General features: G+C 39.5%; 1 long non-coding RNA gene across 1 annotated transcript; it reads right to left on the reverse strand.

Annotated features, from left to right (window-relative positions):
- Positions 1-992: 992 nt before the first annotated feature.
- Positions 993-2098, reverse strand: LOC143408611 (uncharacterized). The gene is made up of 3 exons (XR_013092506.1): positions 1954-2098; positions 1708-1754; positions 993-1603 (listed from the first exon to the last, which is right to left on the reverse strand). It is a non-coding gene; the product is annotated as an uncharacterized LOC143408611 (long non-coding RNA).
- Between the last annotated feature and the right edge of the window lie 4109 nt (positions 2099-6207).

Here is a 6207-nt window from a genome sequence, read left to right on the forward strand (position 1 = left end):
ACATATAAATAAATCAATTAATTAAATAAAAGATCCATTGATAACTAAAAATAAAAAAAATAAAAAAGATTTGCCTATGCGGCGGTGCACACCTGTAATCCCAGTGGCTGAGGCTGGAAGAGATTGCAAGTTCAAAGCCAGCCACAGCAACAGTGAGGCACTAAGCAACTAAGGGAGAACCTGTCTCTAAATAAGATACAAAATAGGGCTGGGGATGTGGCTCAGTGGTTGAGTGCCCCTGAGTTCAATCTCCGGTACCCCAAAAAAAAAAAAAGATTTGATGGGAATGACTTTTTTTTTCTTTAGTGAAAACAATGATGGAAAGTCAACATTCTTTTTTTTTCTTTTCTTACATTTATCTATCAATCCAAGACCCCTTTTTTCTCTCCCCATAGATTCCATTTTCTAATACTCAAACTTCAACATTCAACTTTCCAGTTTTTTAATCCAGTCAGCCCTCCATGTCTGTGTGTTCTGCATCTGCAGATATAATAACTACATATTTTAGTCAAAAAATGCCTGCTATATGAAACATGACCATCTTGGGATTATTTTTTTTCTTCTTCTTTTTACCTTGTTTTTAAGGTTCCTCTCTTTTTTGTTATTATTTTTATTGGTGCATTAGAGTTGTACGTATATGGAATTATAGTTACATATTCATATGTTCACACAATATAATGATAAAATTTGGCCAAGAGCATTTTCTTTTTTCTTTTTACTTCCATTTCTTTCTTTCTTCTTTTTTTTTTTTTCCTTTTAGAGTTCACAGGAGGAAAAGGGGGATATCCCCAGGTACCACAAAAGAAAAAAAAAGCTGAATATTAAAGTAGTAAGGGCTTGCTCTGATGTTAGACTTCCCTAGAGAATAGATTTAGATCCTGGCAATTAGGAGCTTAGATTTATTTGGGGTTTTTAAAATCAAATTTATTGATTAATAATTTGTACACAATAAAATCCACCTATTTTTTAAAGTATGGCTCAATGACTTGTAACAAATTATACGTATGCACACATCTATAGCTACTACAATGATCAAGATATAGAATATTTCCACTACCCCCAAAAGTTCCTTTGTACCCATTTGCAACTGAGCCTTCTGACTCCTCGGCCTCAGATAACTCTTTGCCTGCTTTCTGTCACTGTAGATGAATTTCTCTTTTCTAGCACTGTAGATAAAAGGACTCTTGCAGCCTGTAACTATTGGGGATGAAACTTCTTTTATTCTGCATAATGCGTTGGAGACTGGCCAGTGGTGTTGTGTGTATCAGCAGGTCATTCTTTCTTATGGCTGAGTGGTATTCCACCATATGGGTTGTTATGGTTTGAATATGAAGAGTCTCCCAAAGGCTCATGTGTTGAAGGCTTGATCTCCAATGCAGCAATGTTCCAAGATGGGGCTTTGGGGAAGCAATTGGATCATAAGAGTTCTGATCTCATCCGTGGATCAAGTTCGTAGCTGGTGGCATTATTGGTAAGTGGTGGCAAACTGTAGGCTGTGGGACCTAGTGGGAGGAAGGAGGTCACTGGGGGACTTTCCCGGAGATACCAGTCAGGATCTGGTCCTTGTTACTCTGGTGTTAAACATTAAACTCCCAAGAAATGCCTAGGCAAGAATAAAAGCAAGTTTTATTTACGAGAACAGAGATAGACTTCTTTGGAGAGAAGGGGACCCAGAGCTGGGTATTTGAGGGAGTAGGTGTGTCTTACCTTTTTATAAATTCCAGGTTTCCTCTCCTTCCCCAACTGCCTACTGCCTAAGGGCATGATATTGATAATCATTAGCAACCCCTTGTGTAGGGAAGAGTGAGTCCCCAGAGGTGTTAGCAACCCATTTTCTTTTCTTTGATAATTAGCCCATTAGCCCGCATCTCTGTCCTGATCTCAGGTAATGCTAATGCTGCTTGTCTAGAGGCCCTACTTCCCTTACTATCTGTTCTGACCACCTGTCCTTACCTGTCTCACAGGAAGGGTATTCTTGTCCCTGGGCCCCCTTCTCAGCTTCCCAACTGCCAAAGGTGAGCAGCCTCCTCTGCCACACTCTCTCACGGCCATGATGTTCTTCCTGGCCTCAGGCCCAAGCCAACAGAGTCAGCTGATCATGGACTTCTGAAACCATGAACCAAAATAAAACTTTTCCTCTTTTAAGTGGCTTTTCTCAGGCATTTTTCATGACACTGTTTTAGTCAGCTTTTTCACAGCTGGGACCAAAAGACTTGACAAGAACAATTTTGAGGAGGAAAAGTTTTTTGGGGGGCTTACAGTTTCAGGGGTCTTAGTCCATAGTTGGCCGGCTCCATTATTCTGGGCCCAAAGTGAGGCAGAACTGTGAGCCACCCCTGAGCTATTTGAGAAGTCTTCACTCAGCCTTGAGCCAAGGAGATTTGGGTTTGGCATTGTAAGCTATTTTGTGACTCCTGCCACATAACGGATTGCACAATGCACATGACCTCTGTCTTCACTAGGCTAGTAAGACTGATCTAGTAGCTCCCGAGTTGGGCGTGACCCACTGGGAACTAGACAGCCCACCTCCTACCTTATTAAGCTTACCTTATTAAGCGAAGAACATTCTGGAGAAAGCCTTTGAAGTTCCCTCGTATAAATAAAGCAAATGCGGGCTCTCAAATCTCTTTCCAGTGTGGAAATTGACCCCTAAGGTGGAAGATCCATCCTGCCCTCGCTTTCTAAAATTACTTTCTGTGTTGTGCGGTTTTTTTGCTGCTTTCTTTTCTTAGCTTTATTTCGCAGCCAGCCTGCTTCACACAGAGGAACCCCAAATTCCATCAACCATGAGACAGAACAACATGGCAGAAGAGTGTGGTGCAGGGAAAACAGGTCAGGACATTGACGCCAAGAAGCGTCACATTCCACAACTAAACATCAGGGTCACTCCAGGTGAATTGGGCTGGCACAAAATAATCACACAGAGACAGAGAAATACCTTTTTCTTTGGGTCCTGTGACAGTTCCTGTAACCTTAAGGGTCCGTGGAAAGAGAGAGAGGATCTTGAACTGAGCCCTTTTGTTGGGGAGAAGCCATTCAAATGAGGCAAGGGGTAAGGATTACAAAGGAAGGAAGGAGTGTAGCTAAACCCCCTCTGGGTGCCGCCTACTCCTAGATACACGCTTTGTTATCCCAGTGAGGGAAAAGTTACAAGTCATGGCACCACCGTACCAGACCACAGTGATCTTTCAGATCCCCGTGATGCATCAGGACTTAAAGGTACGTGTATTTGGAGTGGCTCCCCACAAAGAAGCAGAAAAAGCTCTGCTTAACAGAACAAAATATAAACCCCAAAGCTATGCTCCCAGGGATACACATGCCCCACCCACACCCTAGCTGGGGATTACCACCCAGTTAATCCCCACAAGGCAATGAATGCACTGACTGAGTTGAGGCTCTCAGGGCCCGATCATTTCACATCTAAACTTTCCTGCACTGTTTCACACAGGAGCTTTTGGGAGACACCTCCTACGGAAGCCATAACAGATACAAAGCTGACTGACACATGGGTATAGCACAATTTCTTTATGTATTCACTACTTGATGGACATTTTGGTTGTATTCATTTTGGGGATAATAAGTACAAAATTTCTATGCACATTTGTACAAGTCTTTGGGCATGTTTTCTTTTCTCTTGGCTAAACACCTACAAATGTGGAATTTCTCAATCGTGTGTTTAACATTATAAGAAACTACTAAACAGTTTCAAAGAAGTTTGAACCATTTTTACACTCATAATGGCAATGTATGTGTGCTCCACATCCTTTCCAACACTTAGTATTGACAGTCTTTTTATTTTAGCCCTTCTAGAAAGCATGCAAATGGAATTTTATTGTGAGTTTAATTTGTATTTTTGTGCTGATTAATGATGTTTAGGATCTTTGCATGTGAATGACACTCAAACATCTTTTTTACCCATTTTAACTTGACTATTTATCTTCTCAGTGACTTGTAAAGTTTATTATATGTTCTGGATGGAATCCTTCTGAGAGATACCTATGTTGTTAATCATTTCTCTAAGCCTCCTATTTGTATTTCCATTTTTGTCAGCCCAGATGGTTGGATCAGTTAAGGAAATACAGCAATTATCTGGTGGCCCATTGGGCTCCCTGATATTTCCAAATTCTTAAGGAGACCCAGCCAATTGAAGTATTTTAGCTATGGGGCAAAAAAAATAAAATAAAATCTGAAGGCATTTTATTAAAGTCCTATAAGTAGATAAACAGGCTTCCTCGTGTGTCCAATTTTCTAATAGTGTGTTCTAAACTTATATGTAAGGAAACACCTGAAGATGTGGTTAGTAATCAGATTCTGATTCAGAATCTGGAACAGGGCCTCCAATTAGCATTTCTAACATACTCTCAGGTAATGCTAATGTTGCTTGTCTAGAGGCCATACTTCAAGTAGCAAGGCTCTAGTAGATCCAGAAGAGTTTCATAAACAAAAACGGATTTATTCCCATATTTATACCAAAATATCCCAGGACTAATCATAAAATTCTTGAGTCTGCCTTACTCAAATCAGTATCACCATGTGTTCCAAACACCTTAACCCACATCATGCCACACACTGGGAGTAGTTAGAAACTACAGTTGCTTTTGAAGTTTATGTGAAGGAGAAATAGGGTTTGAGAAAGAAAGAGAATAAAAAAGAGGTCGAAAAGAATAAAATGTTCTATTCAGGCTAACTTGCCAGGTTAGCTAAATAGTCAATTTCTCGTATTTTTTTCACATAAAAACTAGTGTTTATTTATTCTTATTAGACCCTTTTTAGAGCAGTTTAGGTTCATAGCAAAATTAAGCAGAAGGTACAGAAATTTTCCATATACCCCCTGTAAGTTAGTGTTTTCCATGATGATAAAGATAATTTAACCAATTTAGCACATAACACAAATACCACTTTAGATGCACCAGGGGATCCAAAAGGGCTCTGTTTCATCAATTCATATGTTAAAAGATTTAATGCAGGGCTGGGGATGTGGCTCAAGCGGTAGTGTGCTCACCTGGCATGCGCGGGGCACCGGTTCGATCCTCAGCGCCACATAAAAATAAAATAAAGATGTTGTGTCCACCGAAAACTAAAAAATAAACATTAAAAAAAATAAATATCTCAAAAAATAAATAAAAACACTCTCTCTCTCTTTGAAAAAAAAAAAAAAAGATTTAATGCAAAACTTGGAAGAGTGTAAGAAGACCAAGTAAAAATACTTGAAAGCACCTTGTGTCAAAAGATTCATCCTTAATCATTAACACTTAATAAATTCCTGTTAAATAAACCCCAGCCTGAATGGCTCAGAAAGCCATTCACAGACTTCATCACTTAACAGTTAGCACAGCAAAACTCCTATAACTGTCCACATCCAACAAACCAGACATGGTCATGGGCAATAGCCAAGGAATGTGCCTCTGACAAAAACAAAACTGGAGATTACACTGTGTCAGCTATCCCAAATTGGAATAGATATGGATTTTCAGGGCTAACAAATTTTTCTCAGAAAATTAAAATGAAAAAATGTTCAGTTTCCTGAAAATATCCTCAGCCACATTGTCATTTTTTTTTTTTTATGAATAACCAACAACAAAGATTTTTCTGGAACCTACCTCCAAAACTCACTTTCAGTCCTGCCAATTCCAGTTCTACAATTATCAGTTGATAATCAGTTCCTAATTCTTAGGAAAGCCTACTATCCTATTCTTCCACAGTAAGAGAATTCAATCAATATCTGCTCCGCTGATACTGTATTCCTGACCACCTTCTGAAGCTGAGTGTAACCATAAGACTGCCATCACCCATTTAGCACAATTTAACACGAACAGAAGGAAATTGCCCAACTTAATGTTTCACTTCTTATGAGTGAAAATTACCTGAAAGTGCTACTTCTTCCTATGCTGCTGTGCCTGAGGCTCAGCCTAACCACACAGACAAAGACAAAGCTCCAGGATTAGGGGGACCATAGATACAAGAAATTTACATCCCTAAATGACAGCATGGAGCTGGACTGCCTTTGCCTGGACCACCTTAAAATTCCTGTATGAGACTTAAATAAACAACAGTCTTTTTTAAACCACAATATTTGGCGGCCCTATGTCATAATTGCTTTGTTCATATGTGAACTGCTACCATAGGCCTTTGAAGAAGTTGTTGAAAATGGAGTCATTAAATTAATCTGATAAAACAATTTCAGACCTTCCTAGAGACACTATTCCA

This window comes from Callospermophilus lateralis, chromosome 1 (genome assembly GCF_048772815.1).
Source record: "Callospermophilus lateralis isolate mCalLat2 chromosome 1, mCalLat2.hap1, whole genome shotgun sequence".
Taxonomy (NCBI): domain Eukaryota; kingdom Metazoa; phylum Chordata; class Mammalia; order Rodentia; family Sciuridae; genus Callospermophilus; species Callospermophilus lateralis.